This window comes from Ornithorhynchus anatinus, chromosome 20 (genome assembly GCF_004115215.2).
Source record: "Ornithorhynchus anatinus isolate Pmale09 chromosome 20, mOrnAna1.pri.v4, whole genome shotgun sequence".
Lineage (NCBI taxonomy): Eukaryota > Metazoa > Chordata > Mammalia > Monotremata > Ornithorhynchidae > Ornithorhynchus > Ornithorhynchus anatinus.
This window is the reverse complement of record NC_041747.1, coordinates 25,379,734-25,399,154: the sequence shown is the minus strand read 5'-3', so window position 1 is coordinate 25,399,154 and position 19,421 is coordinate 25,379,734. Positions and strand designations below refer to the sequence as shown.

The 19,421-nt window shown below is 51.0% G+C and overlaps 1 long non-coding RNA gene across 2 annotated transcripts in view; it reads right to left on the bottom strand.

The window, feature by feature from the left end:
• LOC103170374 overlaps nucleotides 1-17,921 on the bottom strand; it is a 30,487-nt gene extending 12,566 nt beyond the window's left edge. For both annotated transcript variants that reach the window (XR_003753902.2, XR_003753903.2), the window contains exons 1-2: nucleotides 17,686-17,921; nucleotides 2,097-2,265 (exon numbers count right to left, since the gene is read on the bottom strand). This is a non-coding gene — a long non-coding RNA (uncharacterized LOC103170374). The remainder of the gene's footprint in view (nucleotides 1-2,096; nucleotides 2,266-17,685) is intronic.
• Nucleotides 17,922-19,421: the final 1,500 nt, after the last annotated feature.

The following is a 19,421-nucleotide window of genomic DNA, read 5'->3' as shown; positions in this document are numbered from 1 at the left end:
TCACCAAGAGATTGAGATTTCTGGAATATTGGGGATTTGGTTGGTGGGGGAGGGGGCAAGGAGGGAGAATGAAAAAGGATTTACAAAAGAAAATCAAAATGTAAAGTGCCCAGGAGTCACTTATCCTGATATGTACCATTTTCCCTATCTGAAATTCATATTTGACTGCCTCCCCCTGTAGACCATGAGCTCCTCACAGGTAGGGATCGCGTCTACCAACTCTGTTGTATTGTCCTCTCTGTAGTGCTTATTACAGTGCTCTACACACAGTGAGCGCTCAATAAATACCACTGATGGATTGAATCCTGCACCGGGTGGGGATACATGGAAATCTGCAGCTCCAACATTACCCCAGAGGAGGTGAGGCAAGCCCCACGTAGTTGTCTTTGATGTCTGTCTCCCCCCTCTAACCTGTGAGCTCGTTTTGGGCAGGGATTGTCTCTATTGCATCATTGTACTTTCCCAAGCGCTTAGTATACTTTCCCAAGCGCTTAGTACAGTGCTCTGCACACAGTAAGCACTCATTAAATTCGATTGAATCAATTGCGTGAATGAATACAAATGGGGTAGCTGAGGCACAGAGAAGACAGTTGACTTGCTCAAGGTCACTCGGAAGATGAGTGGCAGAGCAGGAATTAGAACCCAGATCCTTCTGACTCCCAGGCCCCCGTTCTATCCATTAATCCATGCTGCTTCGCAATCAGCAATAAACCATTCCCTTCTGAGGAAAGTGGGTCCCTGATGTCCTCAGTCACACCACAGTCCACAGTTCTGCTTTTGCCAATGTTTGCCTTCCCTGATTTATCTCAGTGTGTGTTTTATTTTAAGGTTGCTCTCCTCTGGAAGCCCCTCTGGAAGCCCCTCTGCCTCTCAGCTGAATTTATCACCACAGAGGATGCCCTGGTCCCATCTTACTTTGTTACTAACAGTAAGTAAATTTATTAAACCCAAGCACTAAGGACGATTTACAGCAGATCAATGCGGCAGGGTCCATAATAAAGTGACCCGATTGTCTACACTGGTTAATGATGGTAACTCCAAGATGGTAGCTGCAAAATTTACAATTAGGCTTAATTCTTGACCTCTAGACTTACTGGCTGAAAATACAATTGAAGAGAGGTGTACATTTTCAGGAAAAGAGAAATGTAGAAGAGAGGGGATGGAGGCTTGTACTTGAAACCATGAAAATTTAGGTTGTTGTGGGGGGGAGGGGACACTTATCTTGTCTGCTGTCAAAGGATTGAATGATCATCTGATCAAAGAAGCCAGAATCTTATCTCCTACATCCCTAAAGAGGACCAGCTCTGATAAAGACTGGAGAGAGAACCATAACTGGCCCCTGGAGTATCTACAACCACAAAAATGTATTTCAGTAACGTAGTAGCAAAGTACAGAGTAGCAATGCTGTGTTTTGAGCATCTGACTGCAGTGGACCGTACTAAGTGCTTGGAAAAAGCACGAGACACGTTTCTGCCCTGCTAGGTTTAGGCACACGCCTCGCTCCTCTAAAGACTGGAAAGATTCATAAGGTAGATGGGTTCTGAAAGAAAGACTTGTTATTCCCTCTAGATTGTGTGCAGGGAACATGTCTAACAACTCTGTTGTATTGAACTCTCCAAAGAGCTTAGTACAGCGCTCTGCACAAGGTAAGCACTCAATAGATACAACTGATTGATCGACTGAGCTTCTGCTAAAATCGAGAGGTACGTTTCTGAAAGACAGGCATTGTCTTCGGCTAAAACCAAGAAAGAGAAAAGCATTTAAAGTGTCAGAGGCTAAGAATATCTTCTGAAGTAGAAGCAGCACTGGTTTTGTGGAAAGATCAGGGACCTGGGAGTCCGAAGACCTGGATTCTAATCCCAGCTCTGCCAATTGCCTGTTGTGTGACCTGGGCAAATCACCTAACTTCTCAGTGCCTCAGTTGCCTCATCTGTAAAATGGAGATTGAATTCCTGTTCTCTTTCGTCCACGGACTGTGAGACCCATGTTGGGCAGGGACTGTGTACCGCCTGATTGACCTGTATCTGCCCCAGTGCTTAAAACAGTGCTCGACACATAGTAAGCGCTTAACAAATACCATTTAAAAAAAAAAGTACCTTTGGGACCTGGTCAGGTTTCTTGGATATCCAACACGTCAATGTTAATTCTGAGAAGATGGTAGGGCAGCTGAAACTCAGCGAATGACTTCAGAGGGGTATTTACCAGTTGTCTGTCAGCTGCTGGTTTATTTTCTTCCAATCTTCAGGACTTCAGGAAGACTACCGCCTGTTTCAACAGCAAAATGGCACTGCGTTTAGTCGGAGGAGAAAGTGTTGCTTTTCTTTTAGAATGAATTCGGGACACTTACTTTTCTTCAGGCAACAATATGGAGGCATGCGGAGTCAGGCAGGGTTTGGATAAATTCAAGAAGGGATTAGATCAACTTGAAAAAAGTGATGCACAGTTTTATCCATAAGCAGAACTGAAAGTAGACTCGGTGTACTATTTTTCCGCACCTGGATACCTAACAATCTCTATCTTGCTACAACAGCAAGGAGGGGAATGCCCGGAAATGAGAAACTTTCCTAAATTAAGTGCATCCTTTCACCACAGGCTTTGCCACAAGCTTCTCAACTCACCCAGCCTCTGGGCACTTCAATAGCTCAAGATTAGATCCCTGAAACAAGCTCAAATGATCCTGATAATGTGTGTCTCCCATAAAAAACAGACATTTCTGCCTGAAAACCAAAAATAACGTGTGGTCACTTCCACTGGCGATGCTGTGGCTGTCTCTACCCCCTTTCCTGTTGTAGCCCCAGACCATCCAATCGAAGTGGTTAAAAAAAATCACCCAAGGGAAAAGGCAATTACTCCGACAACACAAATGAAACTAAACTTCCTCAGAAGTGTTTCCATACGATGCCAGCCTCCACTGCCCCCAGAAACAAAAGAAAGCAAGAATATGGAAAAAAAAGATCCTTGCAGACACTCCCTCAAAGGTGGGAAATCCACCTTGCGGGCTAGGATATGTCAACGGGTGATTAAAATGATTCTACTGCGATTTTTATGATTTTCTGAATTTTATATTTTGGAGAGTAAGCTCATCTGTAGGAATACCCTTAAGACTGTCTCTATCTGTTGCCGACTTGTTCATCCCAAGCGCTTAGTACAGTGCTCTGCACATAGTAAGCGCTCAATAAATACTATTGAATGAAAGGTGTTCAGCAATGCACACATTTTATAAATCAAATCTTTCCTACCCGATGTAGAAAACCAGAGAAAATCCAGCTTGCTTTAAGACTTAGGCAATTCTGCAGCTCAGATACACATCAGGTGAAATCCAAAAAAAAACCCCCAAACCCAATCCTGAGCACATCCAGCAAACAGTTTAACCTAATCTGCTAATCCAATGTTCCCTGGAGATAGAAAATAAGAAGGGTACATAAACCTCAATTCATGAAAATAGGGATGCTTTCTAATCAAATTCTGGGGGTGTCTTGAATTCGCAGCAACTAGCCAATTCTTCACAAGCATCTCCATTTTAAAAAGGAAAACAGACTAAGAGCACCAATGGTGTGTGGATATTAAACTCTAAAGTCTCACAAAAAAGTTACATTTGTCATTGAGCACCACCATTATCTAGATGCTATGCAGAAAAAAAAAAAACTAATGTGGACCTTAATTAAGGGTCTGAACATTTTGGATGGCTCCTTAGAAATTAAATGGAGTAGAACACTACCCTCAGATTCTTAATTATACAAAAAACATCGGCAACTGGACAGATTGTAAGCTCCTCCGGGGCAGGAATCGGGCCTACCACACTCTCCCAAACACTGAGTACCGAGCTTGACCCAAAGTAGGTATTCAGTAAATCCCTCTTGGTTCCCTCTCACTCCTTCCTAGCTACTTCAGTGACTCTCTACCCTATGAATTACTGATTTATGTTAATATCTGTCTCCTCTCCTCTAAACTGTAAGTTCTTTGTGGGCAGGGAATGTGTCTACCAACTGCGATGTACTATATTCTCCCAAGCTCTAGACAAATATTGTTGATTGACTGATTGAATGCAGGCTGACAGCTGAGAACATCTCCTCCTCCCTCCCTTGATGCACTTTATTTCAGTAGTGAGATGTGAGTTCTGACAAGGGAAATTCCTCTCTGGAATGAGACCCCATGACTACAGAATCCCAGCCCGTTCCTTCTACCTGGAAAACAGATGAGAAAAGCCAGTTCCCCTGCAAGCTTGCAACCTGGGCACCATCACATCCCAACACAGAGCCACAAAAATCCCTCTTTTGCCTCCCCACTCCATCATCCCTTTTAACCACTCAGAATCTCCAGCGGCCCCATCACAAACTCCATCACAGGCCACTTCGAAAGGGTTGCCGACGGGCCCAGGCAGAAGGCGTTTTTCTTTAGACTCGTTATGGGCAGTGGATGTATCTTTTAATTCTGTTGCATCGTACTCTCCCGAATGCTTAGTACAGTGCTCTGGACATAGTTAACGCTGAAAAAATACCATGGCCCCATTTGACCAATCAAACACCAAAGCCAAAGGACCCAGGACAGAACGGATAGTGGCTACCACCTCCCCACTGCGTGGCGCAGTGGAAAGAGCACGGGCTTTGGAGTCAGGGCTCGTGAGTTCGAATCCCAGCTCTGCCACTTGTCGGCTGTGTGACTGTGGGCAAGTCACTTAACTTCTCTGGGCCTCAGTTCCCTCATCTGTAAAATGGGGATTAAGACTGTGAGCCCCAAGTGGGACAACCTGATTCCCCTGTGTCTACCCCAGCGCTTAGAACAGTGCTCTGCACATAGTAAGTGCTTAACAAATACCAACATTATTATTATTATTATTATCACTGCCTCTGCCACCATCCTTCCCCCATGCCGCTCTATACTGCAAGCTCACTGTTGGCAGGAAACGTGTCTGCCGACTCTGTTATACTGTAATATTGTACCCTCCCTAAGCCCTTAGTACAGTACTCGGCACACAGTAAGCGCTCAATAAAAACAACTGATTGATTGATTGGTGAGGGCCTTTTGGCTAGTTATCATCTCTACTGTACTTTGCCAAGTATTTAGTAAAGTGTTCTACACAGAGCAAGCAATTAATGAATACCATTGATTAATTATCATCCCACTACACAAATGAAACTCCTCTAGGAAAGCCTTTTGCTGCCATAGTAAATGCTCTAAAAATAAAAGATGTAAACATTGTAGAAATCTAGCAACAACACATTTTTAACACTTTCTCGCTTTGGGGCCAGAGAATCCTCTTCTCCATTTGGATCTAGGTGACTCTGGAGGGTGGAAGGGAAGATTTGGGAGTGCAATGGGTGGAGGGGTGGTTAACGGGGGACGGTGCAGAAAACCTAAAAGCAGGAATGTAAATCCTAAAAAAACAGCAGAAAAGAATTGAAGCCACTGGAGACAGTGGGGAATTCTAGGTCCTTATTCACTTTTTCACCACTGTCTTCAGAAACTACTCCCTTAATTAACTAATTGATTACGGCATTTCTTATTAATAACAATAACTGTGGTATTTGTTAAGCGCTTACTACGTACCAGGCACTGTACTAAAAGCACTGGGGGATACAAGCAAGTCGAGTGGGACACGGTCCCTGTCCCATTTGGGGTTCGCGAAATCACGAAAAATCACGATTTTTCAGATGAGGTAACTGAGGCACAGAAAAGTGAAACGACTTGCCCAAGGTCACACAGCAGACAAGTGGTGGAACCAGGATTAGAACTCGTGATCTTCTGACTCCCACAGAGCACGATAGATCCTTTCACGCCCCCCAAGGAAGTAACACTACCCGCTGGGCTGCATCAAGTGTTTGCTCTCAAAGTTTGGGCAGGGTGGGAAGGGGTTAGAAGGAGCCAGAAGTGACGCAATCCACACATGTATTTATTGACTCTCTGCCAATCATCCAAATGTCAGGCACCTCCCTCTGCAATACCCCAGAGGAAACGAAATGCCAAAGAAAACGACACTCAGGCATTGAGATAAAGAGCTTTTTCCTAACCGCTACCTGTCAGAAATTCAAATTTAATGTTCCTAGAGGCTTGAAAATTAACACGGCCCTAAGAATTTGAGTCCTAAAAGGAATCAAGCCAAGGTTTCTTAACCCTATCTATAAGGCTGCACTGCTACAGAAAGCTGCTCAACTTATCCACTTGGGCAGCGATTGATACCCTAAATACCATAAAGAGCGGCAGTGTGGTTTAATGGGAAGAACGTGGGCCTGAGGGTCAGGAGACCTGGGTCCCGCCTCAGCTCTGTTCCTGGCCTGCTGGACGACCCAGGGCAATACGTAACCTCTCCGTACCTCAGTTTCCTCATCCGTAAAATGTAGATTAAAAAACCCGCTTCTTCTATCTCTTAGGGATGTGATGAGAATAAAATGAGATAATGGATACGACGATGCTTAGAAAAAATCACCCACAAAAAACAAGGTATCGTGGCAATAATGTTGGAGGAAGCTGTGTTGACATTTTCCACCCGCACTGGGACTTTTTGTGCAGAAGGATTCAAAAGCTGACGACCCGGCGGCTGGGGGTGAAGGTTTTCTAAAATTGCACCAGAACAGACTCTTAAATGGGTAAAGCCCTACTATTCGCTGACCCTTCTAGTTTTCCTCATTATCTGGGTCCTCTCCGCTCCCCACTATTAATCTCCTGCTTCTGGGACTCCAGTCATAGCTGGCATGGGAGGTCTATGAACGATGGTAAGTAGTTGAAAAGGGAAGGAGAAGGGAGGCAAAAAATCAATTGCAATTGAAAAAAGATATACAGGAAATATAGGCAGCCTGGTCTAGAGGAGAGAGCACGGGACTAGGAGTCAGAAGGTCTGGGTTCTAGTCTTCGCTCTGCCACCTGCCTGCTAGGTGACCTCGGACAAGTCACTTAATTGCTCTGTGCCTCAACTTCCTCATCTGTAAAATGGGGATTCGATACCGTCCTCCCTTCCTCTTAGACCGTGAGTCCCAAGAGGCACAGGGGCTGTGTCTGATCTGATTATCTCGCATCTAGCCTGGCGTTTAACACGTTGAACGGTGCTTGCCGTAGAGTAGACGCTTAACGAATACCCCTATCGGAAAAGGACAAATACATAAAATCGAAATAAAAATCAGCCCGGTACGGTAGCTAGAGGAGCAGAATTTCAGGCTCTTCTTCCCCTCCCTGCCAACTGCCTCCTTTCCTTGTCAGTGGTTTCAGCGGATAGGTGTTAGGCGACTTAGACGTTGGCTAGGTCTCCTGAGCCTTTTGGAAATATCCTTCTCTTCAGCACGGTTGACAGGGAGCAGTGGTTACTGTGTGCCCCAGGGTGGGTAAAGCCCTGCCTGATGCTTGTTTCCCTCCCAAGGTGAGGTCTGTACATGTCAACCGTCTCGTGTTTACAGATTACAGCTGTGCCAAAGCGGGCTTATTAGAGGCGGTCTGCGTCGGCAAGCTTTCCACCGGACACAGCGCACGCGGAATAAGATCCTTGCGAGGGTTCTGCAGGGAAATGTCAGTGGTGAGAAAGGAAAAGAAAATAAAGCGGTGCTGTGGCGGAATGTATATTTTAAGCTTGCCAGGCCAGCGGGGAAAGGTTTTAGAATAGAAGACGTTCGCAGGCCGACACATTTCCCTTCCTCCCCATCCCGACGGCCACCACCCTGGCCCGAGCTCTGGTCAGTCAGTCGTATTTATTGAGCGCTGACTGTGTGCAGAGCACAGTGCTAAGCGCTTGGGAGACTGCACTACAACAACCTAAGAGACACATACCCTGGCCTCGACGAGCTGGTCGTGCTACGGCCGGGCTGCGGCATTAACCTGCCTCCAGTCTCTCTCCGCTCCAATCTAGGCTCCATGCTGTTGCACACGTATTGGGAATGTGCCTACCCATTCTGTAACACTGTACTCTCTCAAGCGCTTAGTCCAGTGCTCTGCACCCCGGCGGCGCTCGATAAATGCGATCAGTTGATTGGTTGATGCTCCCGAAGTGTCGTTCTCAGCCCACTCAAAATCGCTCTCCTCAAAATCCCCTGCACGTCAACCAACAACTCCTTCCAACCTGGCCTCACCTTACTTATGAACCCTCTTCGTGCCTTCCAAGTCAGCCTTCTAGCTGAACCTCCTACCTCCCCGACACTGTTCTCCCAGGCTTGGGGCTCCTCTCCTCCCTCCGCACGCAACAGATAGACCGCAGCGATCTCCACAGAGAAGCAGCATGTCTCAGTGGAAAGAGCCAGAGCTTGGGAGTCAGAGGTCATGGGTTCGAATCCCGGCTCTGCCACTTGGCAGCTGTGTGACTGAGGGCAAGTCACTTAACTTCTCTGTGCCTCAGTTACCTCATCTGTAAAATGGGGATTAACTGTGAGCCTCACGTGGGACCACCTGATGACCCTCTATCTACCCCAGCGCTTAGAACAGTGCTCTGCACATAGTAAGCGCTTAACAAATACCAACATTATCATTATTATTATTATTTAAAGCCCTCCTAAAATCTCACCTCCTCCAACAAATCTTCCCTGAGGGATTTCCCAGCACCCTTAGTCAGAGCAGAAGGGAAACAGCCCGGCCTAGAGAGAAGCAGTGGGTCCCAGTGCACAGAAGGACCTGGGTTCTAATCCTCACTCTGCCACTTCTCTGTTGTATGTGACCTGGGGCAAGTCACTTCACTTCTCTGTGTCTCGGTCACCTCATCTATAAAGTGGAGACTCACGTGGGACAGGGACTTTGTCCAACCTGATTAGTTTTTATCTACCCCAGTGCTTAGTTAGTGTCCGGCAAATAGTAAGCACTTAAATACCATAAAAAAGATCATCCGCTCAGCCACCACTGTGAACTTATATATACCTTGCTTAGCACTCAGGTAAAACATCGTTTACTCAATTATTTATTTTTACCACTTGAGGTTTAAATATTTTGGTTGACCTCGTTAGTCTCAATAAACACCGCTGCTGCTAACCACTGCTGCTGTTTCTAACATCTCGGAGCAAACCACCCTCGCCCTTCGAATCGTACCCGTTCAGGATGAGTAACTTCCGCGCCCCTCGGATTATGGAGAGGGAAAATTCCCACCTCACGTTAGCAATCTTGGATGCACATCGACTTAACCCGATCTTTGAGGAGCACCAAGGAAGGATCGCTTAACCCAGGGAAGCAGCGTGGCCTAGTGGAAAGAGCACAGGCCTGGGTGACAGAGGACCGGCCTTCTAATCCTGGCTCCACCGCTTGTCTGCTGAGTGACCTTGGGTAAGTCACTTAACTTTCTCTGTGCCTCAGATACCTCATCTGTAAACTGGGGATTAAACCCTACTCTCTCCTATTTAGACTGTGAGTCCCACGTGGGACAGGGACTGTGTCCAACCTGATTAACTTGTGTCTACCCCAGAGCTCAGAACAGTGTTTGGCACATAGTAAGAGTTTAATAAATACCATTTAAACCACTTCCCCCGCTGCTCTTGGGCGCAAGAGACAGTTTCAGGAAAAGCCTGGGACTTGGAGGAAGGAGGGTGATGGAGGTGGTGGCCCTGATGCCGGTTTGGGAGGGCTCTACTCACAGCGCGGGAGCCTTCTAGGGCTAGAAAGTGAAGAATGCAAATTTGTTTCAATAAAGAAGACTGTCAGTCAATACAGAAGGCACTGTTCTAAAAGCAAGATCAAGTCCTTGGAGATTAGCGCTGAAATGGGAAAAGTCAGACAAGCCTGAAGAAGAGAAAGTTTTCAGAAAATGCAAGACAAAGGAATCTAGAACTCGGTGGGCAGAAAAATGAAGGACAGATGCTCAGAACTGGGTGAAATAAAATCAGAACAAAGAGGGAGTCAAAATCGGTGTGGTACAGAAGTATTGTATTGAGGGGAGAAGGAAAAGAAAAAAAATGAGTGGAAAAAAAATTTAAATATAAATCCCCACAATTTCTGAATTACCTTTGTTCTCAAGTTTAGGAAAGAGAATAAAGACTTTTTCAGTTTTAATTTCTTATTTAGTCTCTTTAGTGTTCTCAGAAGTGCTTTCCCCGGGACCGAATCTTATAAAATTTTCAAGAAAACTCTGGCACTGGCCACAACAAACCCTCATCTGGAACCGAGTTTCCTTCTTGGTGTATGTACACAGTGAGGAAATTCATTCTGGAAGCCACCACCACCACCAGTCAGCAATCTGCCTGGAGCAAAAGAACTTCAAAGACTCAGCTGCAAGCCCATGAAATCGGTAGTGCCCGGTGGAAATTGGACCCGGGCCATAAAAAATCCACACCTAATACATTTCACCCACGACCCGCTTTTCAATCTCTCCCTAATTCCCCTTTCAACTTCTCCGTCTGCTTAGAAAGATAGGGCAACCATCCCACACCTCCTTTTGTAGATCCTCGGCTGGCTACGCTGGCAGCGATAAAAACCAGGGAGAAAGAGGGACCAAGCAGAAGCTCACAAATGAAAAAATGCCCTTAAAATGGACTTTTCTCCAAAAGGGACCCTCCGAGAATCCTCTTCGGATGCTGACAAAACCTCAATCGCTCCAATGGAGTGTTGCGCCCAGCTTTTATCTGGGCACAAGCACATCCTCTTCTCGATCAGTTGGGACCGAGGGACCGTCCTGCTGCCCTCTTTTCCCTTCCTCTACCAGAATAACAATAATAATAATAATAATCATGGTATATGCTTGGCGCTTACCATGTGCCAGGCTCTATACTAAGGGAGGGGATGGATACGAGCAAATCGAGTTGGACACAGTCCCTGTCCCACGTGGGGCTCACAGTCTCGATCCCCGTTTTACAGATGAGGGAACTGAGGCACGGACTAGAGAAGTGACTTGCCTAAGGTGACACAGCAGACAAGCAGCCGAGCTGGGAATAGAACCCATGACCTTAAGACTCCCGGGCCTGGGCTCTTTCCACTATGGCATGCTGCTTCTCAACGGGGTTCGGTGGATTGGGGTAATGGGTTTTTGCCTGGGAAGAGCTGTGGGAAGTGAATAAGGGATGGGGGGCAAGTAGGGTAATAATAATAATATTAGTATTTGTTAAGCGCTTACTATGTGCCGAGCACTGTTCTAAGCGCTGGGGTAGATGCAAGGGAATTGGGTTGTCCCGGAATTGGGTTGTCCCATGTGGGGCGCACAGTCTTCACCCCCATTTTACAGATGAGGAAACTGAGGCAGAGAGAAGTTAAGTGGCTTGCCCAAGTCCACAGAACTGATAAGCAGCGGAGTCGGGATTAGAACCCATGACCTCTGACTCCCAAGCCCGGGCTCTTTCCACTGAGTCACGCTGCTTCTCTGGTGGAAGGGACCCTCTTCCGCCTTGCTAGATAAAGGGTATGCCCTTGTCTCCGTACCCCTTAAGCACTTTGCTATTCACTCCGCCCCAACAACACTTAGGCGAATATTCTTTTACTCTTCTATTCCCCTGTTCCTAATCTATTTTAATGTCTGCCTCCCCCTCTAAACCGTAATAATAATAATGTTGGTATTTGTTAAGCGCTTACTATGTGCCGAGCACTGTTCTAAGCGCTGGGGTGGATACAAGGGAATCAGGTTGTCCCACGTGGGGCTCACGGTTTTAATCCCCATTTTCCAGATGAGGCAACTGAGGCACCGAGAAGCTAGGTGACTTGCCCAAAGTCACCCAGCTGACAGGTGGCAGAGCCGGAATTCGAACCCGTGACCTCTGACTCCTAAGCCTGGGCTCTAAGCCACGCTGCTTCTCTAAGCTTCTTGCGGGCAGGGATGACATCCACCGACTCGGTTGTATTGTGCTGCCCCAAGCACTTTGTACAATGTTCTGCACACAGTGAGCGCTCAATAAAAATCAGTGATTGATTTAGATAAAGGGCCCCACCTGCCGGATGGGCTTGACCAAGACGATACCGGTTGGAGGGTTTCTATCCTTAGTCAATCAGTGGCATTTACCGAACGCCGACTGTGTGCAAAGCACCGTACATATCTATAACATTTAGAGATATTTCCTACGCCTTGTTCTGCTTGATCTTCCCAAGAGGGATGGCTCGAAGGCTACTATTTGGTTTGGGTCCTTTATTGATTTAAGCTGTTAAACTATGATCAGACATGTCTTGCTCCCTGATGTTTTAACTCATTTTAATTAATGTGCTAGCTTTCTGTGCTTTAGCCCTGTGGCAATTTTGCGAAGGATGCGATTCTTAAAAGGAACACACACAGATAAGGCTCAAATCAGCCACTTACATCTTTGGTAAAGACAACAGTGTTCATCTCACATCTCCATTTCAGCCACTCCCCAGGCCACGGACCACCGTAAGCAGCTGGCAGGCTTTCGCCAACTCCCTCGGATCCCAAGTAACTCTGACCTGGAATTTTCTGAGCTAATACAAGTCCGTGCTTAACTTTCTCTCTAGTCCCGGCTTCCGCCTTCGAGATGAACTTCCTTGCGATCTACGTCAGTATTCTTTCCGTTCACGCCTACTGAATGTAAACCCGGCGAGAGGGGCGACTTTGGCACTCGAAGTGGAACCTTGCAGGTAAAAAGCGCCTTGAAGTAGACGGGAAAAATGAACACCGAACCACTACCCAAAAGTTGTTGGGGGTGGGGGGAAATTAATGGCTACAGTTTCGATTCCAAGAAGCAACCAATAAAAGTGGAAAACGGAGTGATGAGAGAGAGAGAGGCGTCAATAAAAACGGTACAGAGGTCTAGGGAGAACACGACTCCTGAGAGGGATGAAGGATTCTTGCTTTCCTCTCCCCACCCCCTTCCACAATAGGGTCAAGATCCCCATTTGAGCTGGGGAGGGTTCACCGGGGTCGGGGATGGAGGTGGTTAGGGGGAGTGGAGGAAGAAAGACGGGAGGTGAAAGGAGACACACAGTTCACGGTGCGATGCTCTGCACACGAGTTAGGTCCTCTAGACTCTCATCTCACTGTGGGCAGGGAATGCGTCCGTTTATTGTTGGATGGTCCTCTCCCAAGGGCTCAGGACAGTGCCCTGCACCTAGTAAGCACTCATAAATACGACGGAATGAATGAAAGGAGGAATGCTCGGTGAACGTTTCCGATGACGGTGAGTCACCGTTCTCGTTATTTTATTTGCTCTCTTGACTGCACATGTTTCCATGGGCACTCCACTGGCTCCTTTAAGGTCGGGGATCACGATGGGAAGCGGCGTGGCCTAGGGGAAGGAGCTCGGGCCTGGGAGTCGGAGGACCTGGGTCCTAATCCCGGTTCTGCCGATTGCTTGCTGTGTGATCTGGGGCAAGTCGCTTAACTTCTCTAGGCCTCGGTTTCCTCATCTGTAAAATAGGGATTAAATCCTTCTCTCTCCAATTTAGACGGTGACGCCCCTGTGGAACAGGGACTGCGTCCTACGATTGTCTTGAATTTGCCCCCAGAGCTTAGTCAGTGCTTGGCACGTATTAAGTGCTTAACAAATGCCATAATAATCATCGTCATCGTCATTATCGTGTTCTAGTCCCAGATTTGCCACTGACCTTCCGGGAGGCTTTCAGCGAGTAACAACCTCGTGAGCCCTGGGTAGGGAAGGGACTGTGTCCAATCTGATTCTCTTTTATCTACCTCAGGGCTTAGCACGTAGTAATAATAATAATGATAATGTTGGTATTTGTTAAGCGCTTACTATGTGCAGGGCACTGTTCTAAGCGCTGGGGTAGATACAGGATAATCAGGTCGTCCCACGTGAGGCTCACAGTTAATCCCCATTTTACAGATGAGGTAACTGAGGCACAGAGAAGTGAAGTGACTCGCCCTCAGTCACACAGCTGCCAAGTGGCAGAGCCGGGAGTCGAACCCATGACCTCTGACTCCGAAGCCCAGGCTCTTTCCACTGAGCCACGATACTGTCACTATTAATAGGGCAGTATCGTTATCTGGGGATCCATCCAAGATAGGCACTATCTAAGGATCGTGTCCGAGGCGACTTGCTTGCGTCCACTCCAGCGTTCAGCTAAGTGCCCGGCGCATAGTAAGCGTTTAACAACGAGTACAGTTATTACTCCCTGTTCAGACCCACCCAAGATTTTAATCAGTGCTCCCGCCTCTTGGCGACAAGAACTGGAATGCTGACTCTGATAGCAGTGTTCTCCTAAAACGGTGTGCAAGTAGGTGTTCTTGAGCCCAGTCTAGTTTCTTTAAAACGTTGTTTTAATTTTTTTTTATTCCCCCCCCCCCCACCCCCACCCCGGCCCTGGGCTCTACTTGGACGGCCGACCAATCTTATTTTTAAGGGCTAACAAGTAGGAGAGTCCGCATCCTCCCTCGGGAACACATTCCAGCGTTTCACAACCCTCCCAGCCCGGAATTTTGTCCTTAGAGCTAACAAACAAGATGTGGTTTCTTGACTAGGAATCCTGTTGGTGCCTGTTTGAGAAAAGCCAGCATCAACAACCTCCACAGCCCCATTATCACCTGACAGGCTTTGAGCAGAGGCACGGACGTTTCTAGCACACTGCTGGGACATAAAACATCCAGCATCTCCAGAACCACTTGTTACTCAAATGCTCCACCAATCTCCGGCAGAAAAGAACCCAGTGGGTCTACACTCTCCAGGCACAGTTCTGTTCTCACCGACGTGTCCTCACCGCACCTGTGGGAATCGGGCTGGTAAAAGGGCCCCTTTGCTCTACCTCCCCTCCCCGCCCCACAGCGCTTGTGTATATATGTCCCTATTTATAATTATAATTCTATTTATTTTTATCCATGATGGGGAGACATCTATAATTCCATTTACTTACAGTGATGCTACCGATGCCTGTTTCCTTTTTTTGATCTCTGTCTCCTCCCTTCTAGACCGCGAGCCCGTCGCGGACAGGGATCGTCCCCATCTGTCGCCGAATCGTACTTCCCGAGCGCCTAGTACACTGCCCCGCGCACCGCAGGCGCTCAAAACGTACGACTGAATGAATAAGTGAAAAGGGTGGGAAGACCCCGACCCGTGAGATCTGTTTTCCTCCACAGGATAGGTTTTGGCACCTGAAGGGAGGGTCACTAGCTGTGGGGAAGCAGGGGTCGGGGACAGGTTGAGTGGGAAGAGCTGGTGTTTGCGCAGCCCTGTGAAGTGGCTCTCTCCGATTAAAATCAAAAGGGGCACTTTTGCATCTGGGAATACTGGAGTGCTCCTCGGTATTTCTCGACATCCGCACCGGCTCTCCTCGATCTCCTCGGGAACATCACCACGGAAGAGGGAGGCGGAGGAGGCCAGAACGGAGGTAAGCTCTGAAGGGGCCGGGACGGTGGAGGAGACAGAGGAAAAAAGGGAGGAAACATTTCAAATTTGGAGCCACAGGCCCGCCATCCTAAACAAGGAAGCTGAGCCCCGTGGGAGACTTCCCCGGCACCGTTTCTGGACCGCAAAAGAAGCTCCTGTAACACCTGGAGTTACATCCACTCTCAGGGTTTGCCCTTAGGACACAGCAGCTGCTTCTCTCGAAGCTTAGCAGAGGACAGAAACGAGAAGGGAAAGGGAGGCAGATGGAAAGGGGAGAGGAAGACAGCGGGAAGGAGGAGAATGTGGTTGGGGAGAGAGAGAGAGACTGCGGGAGATTCAGGAAGAGCAAGATGTGAGGAGGCCTAAGAGGAGGGAGACAATGCGGGTGTGAGGGGTGACCGTTGGGGGGTGGAATCCGGGAAAGAGGAAGATGGGCCAGGAGGGGAGAAGGGGAGAAGACTGGAGATTGGAGAGGGAGGCTCCGGGCAGGGAAGAGGCAGGTGCTAGGAAGGGATGGGGAGGTTGTGGTCGTGATGAGAGGGGAGGGAATAGAGATCGGATGGGTTGGATGGGGCCAGAGATCATGAGATGAGGGAAATCAGGGGAGGGAGGGAGGGAGGAAGAAGGGAGGACTGGGGAGAGAGGGAAATCTGGGGGAAAGAAGGAGATCTGGGGAGGGAAGGAGATATGAGGGGAGGGAAATCTGGGGGAGGGAAGGAGATCTGGGCAGGGAAGGAGATATGAGGGGAGGGAAATCTGGGCGGGAGGAAGGGAGATCTGGGGGAGGGAAGGAGATATGAGGGGAGGGAAATCTGGGCGGGAGGAAGGGAGATCTGGGGGAGGGAAGGAGATATGAGGGGAGGGAAATCTTGGCGGGAGGAAGGGAGATCTGGGGGAGGGAAGGAGATATGAGGGGAGGGAAATCTGGGCGGGAGAAAGGGAGATCTGGGGGAGGGAAGGAGATATGAGGGGAGGGAAATCTGGGCGGGAGAAAGGAAGATCTGGGGGAGGGAAGGAGAACGGGAGGGAGGGAGGGAAGGAGGGAGGGAGAGAGGGAGATCTGGGGAGGAAAAAAGATCTGGGGCGGGAAATCTGGGCGGGAGGAAGGGAGATCTGGGAGAGGGAAGTCTGTGGGAGGGAGGGAGGGAGGGAGGGAAGGAAGGAGGGAGATGTGAGGTAGGGAGGGAGATCTGGGGGAGGGGGATGGGGGGGAGGGAGGGAGATGTGGGGGAAAGGGAGAGAGGGAGGGAAGGAGATGTGGAGGGAAGGAGATGTGGGGGAAAGGGAGAGAGGGAGGGAAGAAGATGTGGAGGGAAGGAGATCTGGGGAGGGAAGGAGATGTGCAGGGAGGGAGACGTGGGGCAGGAGATGTGAGGGAAGGAGATGTGGGGAAAAGGAAGGGAGGGAGATCTGGGGAGGGAAGCCGATCTGGGGAAGGTGAATTTCTGGGGAGGAGGGAGATGGTGGTGGAGGGAGACCAGAGGATGGACGCGGACAGAGAGACAGACAGAGAGATGGGACGGGGGAAACCGGCGGGGACTGAGGGGAGAGACCGGGGGGCAGGGGGACGGGGACGGGGGGCAGGAGGACAGGAGGACAGGAGGACAGGGGGCAGGGGGACAGGGAGGCGGGGGGACAAGGGAACAAGGGGACAAGGGAACGGGGGGCAGGGGGCGGGGGACAGGGAGGCGGGGGGACGGGGGAACAGGGGGATGGGGAGGCAGGGGGCCAAGGGGACGGGGGGCAGGAGGACAGGGGGACAAGGGGACAGGCGGACAAGGGGCGGGGGGACAGGGGGACAAGGGAACGGGGGGCAGGGGGACGGGGAGGCAGGGAGACAAGGGGACGGGGGGACAGGGGGACAAGGGGACAGGGGGACGGGGAGGCAGGGGGACGGAAACAGGGGGACAGGGCACAGGGGGACAAGGGGACAGGGGGACGGGGGGACAAGGGAACAGGGGGGCAGGGGGACGGGGAGGCAGGGAGACAAGGGGACGGGGGGCGGGGGGACAGGGGGACAAGGGGACAAGGGAACAGGGGGACGGGGAGGCAGGGGAACAAGGGGGCAGGGGGACGGGGGACAAGGAGACAAGGGGCCGGGGAGACAGGGGGACAGGGCACAGGGGGACAAGGGGACAGGGGGACAAGGGCACGGGGGGACGGGGAGGCAGGGGGACAAGGGGACGGGGGGCAGAGGGACAGTGAGGGGAGGGAAAGAGGGAGATCGGGGAGGCGGGGGGGGGTGCGGCGGGGGGGGGGGTGGCGCTGCCCCCTCCTTCCCGCCCTCCGTGACTTCCTCTCCCGACAACTTCCCCCTCCCCTCCCCCTCCCCGGCCCGGCCCGCAACTTTCCCCTCCCCCCGGCCTCCCGGGAGCCCCGGGCGGGGAGCCGTGGTCGGGGGGGTCGGAGCAGGAGCAGGAGCAGGAGGAGGAGGAGGAGGAGGAGGAGGAGGAGGAGGGGGGTCCCCGCGCAGCGCCCCGCACCCCCGTCCGTCCCGGAGGAGCCGCTCCCTCGCTCTCACCTCTGTCCCGCGGCCCCGCGCTGCACGGACCCGGCCACGGCGCCGGGGATACGTGTCAGGGGCGGCGGGGGGTCCGGTGTCGCGCCCCCGGGGCCCGTCTGTCCTCCGCGTGTGTGAGTGTGTGTCCGTGTCCGGTGTGTGTGTCCGTGAGCCGCTGCCCGTGTGTCCCCGTCCGGGTCCCCTGGTCCCCGAGCGTCGGGCGGCTCCGCCGAGCCCCGGACCCCCCCCGCCAGCGCCCTCTGCCGGCCGACACCGGACACCGCCCGCACCACCGCCCGCGCCGCCCGCCGGCGCCCTCTGCCGGCCCACACCGACCCCCGACCCCCGACCCCCGCCCGCCGCCCGCCGCCCGCGCCCCCAACCCCACCCCCGATCCTGCTGCCTCTACCCACCTCCCTCTCCCGCTCTCCTTCTTCTTCTTCTTTCTTGTCCCTTCCCCTCCTCTCTGTCATTTCCTCCCCCTCCTACTCTCCTTCTTCCCCCTTCTTGTCCCTTCCCTCCTCTCTGTCATTTCCTCCCCCTCCTACTCTCCTTCTTCCCCCTTCTTGTCCCTTCCCCTCCTCTCTGTCATTTCCTCCCCCTCCTACTCTCCTTCTTCCCCCTTCTTGTCCCTTTCCCTCCTCTCTGTCATTTCCTCCCCCTCCTACTCTCCTTCTTCCCCCTTCTCGTCCCTTCCCTCGTTCTCTCTACCCACCTCCCCCTCCTACTCTCCTTCTTCCTCCTTCTTGTCCCTTCCCCTGCCCTCTGTCATCCCCCCCCTCCTACTCTCCTACTTCCTCCTTCTTGTCCCTTTCCCTCCTCTCTGTCATTTCCTCCCCCTCCTACTCTCCTTCTTCCCCCTTCTCGGCCCTTCCCTCGCTCTCTCTACCCACCTCCCCCTCCTACTCTCCTTCTTCCTCCTTCTTGTCCCTTCCCCTGCCCTCTGTCATCCCCCCCCTCCTACTCTCCTACTTCCTCCTTCTTGTCCCTTCCCCTCCTCTCTATCATTTCCTCCCCCTCCTACTCTCCATCATTTCCTCCCCCTCCTACTCTCCTTCTTCCCCCTTCTCGTCCCTTCCCTCGCTCTCTCTACCCACCTCCCTCTCCTACTCTCCTTCTTCCTCCTTCTTGTCCCTTCCCCTCCTCTCTGTTATTTCCTTCCCCTCCTACTCTCTTTCTTTCCCCCTTCTTGTCCCTTCCCTCGCTGTCTCTACCCACCTCCCTCTCCTGCTCTCCTTCTTCCTCCTCCTGGTCCCTTCCCCTGCCCTCTGTCACTTCCTCCCTCTCCTACTCTCCTTCTTCCCCTTTCTTGTTCCTTCCCTCGCTGGCTCTAGCCACCTCCCTCTCTTACTGTCTTACTTCTACTCTCTTGTCCCTTCCCCTCCTCTCTGTTTCCTCCTCTCTCTCTCCTACTCTCCTTCTTCTGCCCTCTTGTCCCTTCCCCTGCCCTCTGTCATTTCCTCCCTCTCCTACTCTCCTTCTTCCTCCTTCTTGTCCCTTCCCCTCCTCTCTGTCACTTCCTCCCCCTCCTACTCTCCTTCTTCCTCTTTCTTGTCCCTTCCCTCACTGTCTCTAACCACCTCCCTCTCCTACTCTCCTTCTTCTTCCTTCTTCTCCCTTCCCCTCCTCTCTGTTTCCTCCTCCCTCTCTCCTACTCTCCTTCTTCTGCCTCCTTGTCCCTTCCCCTGCTCTTCGTTTTCTCCTCCCTCTGCCCCCCTCCCCTACTCTTCTTCTTCTTGTCCCTTCCCCTGCTCTGT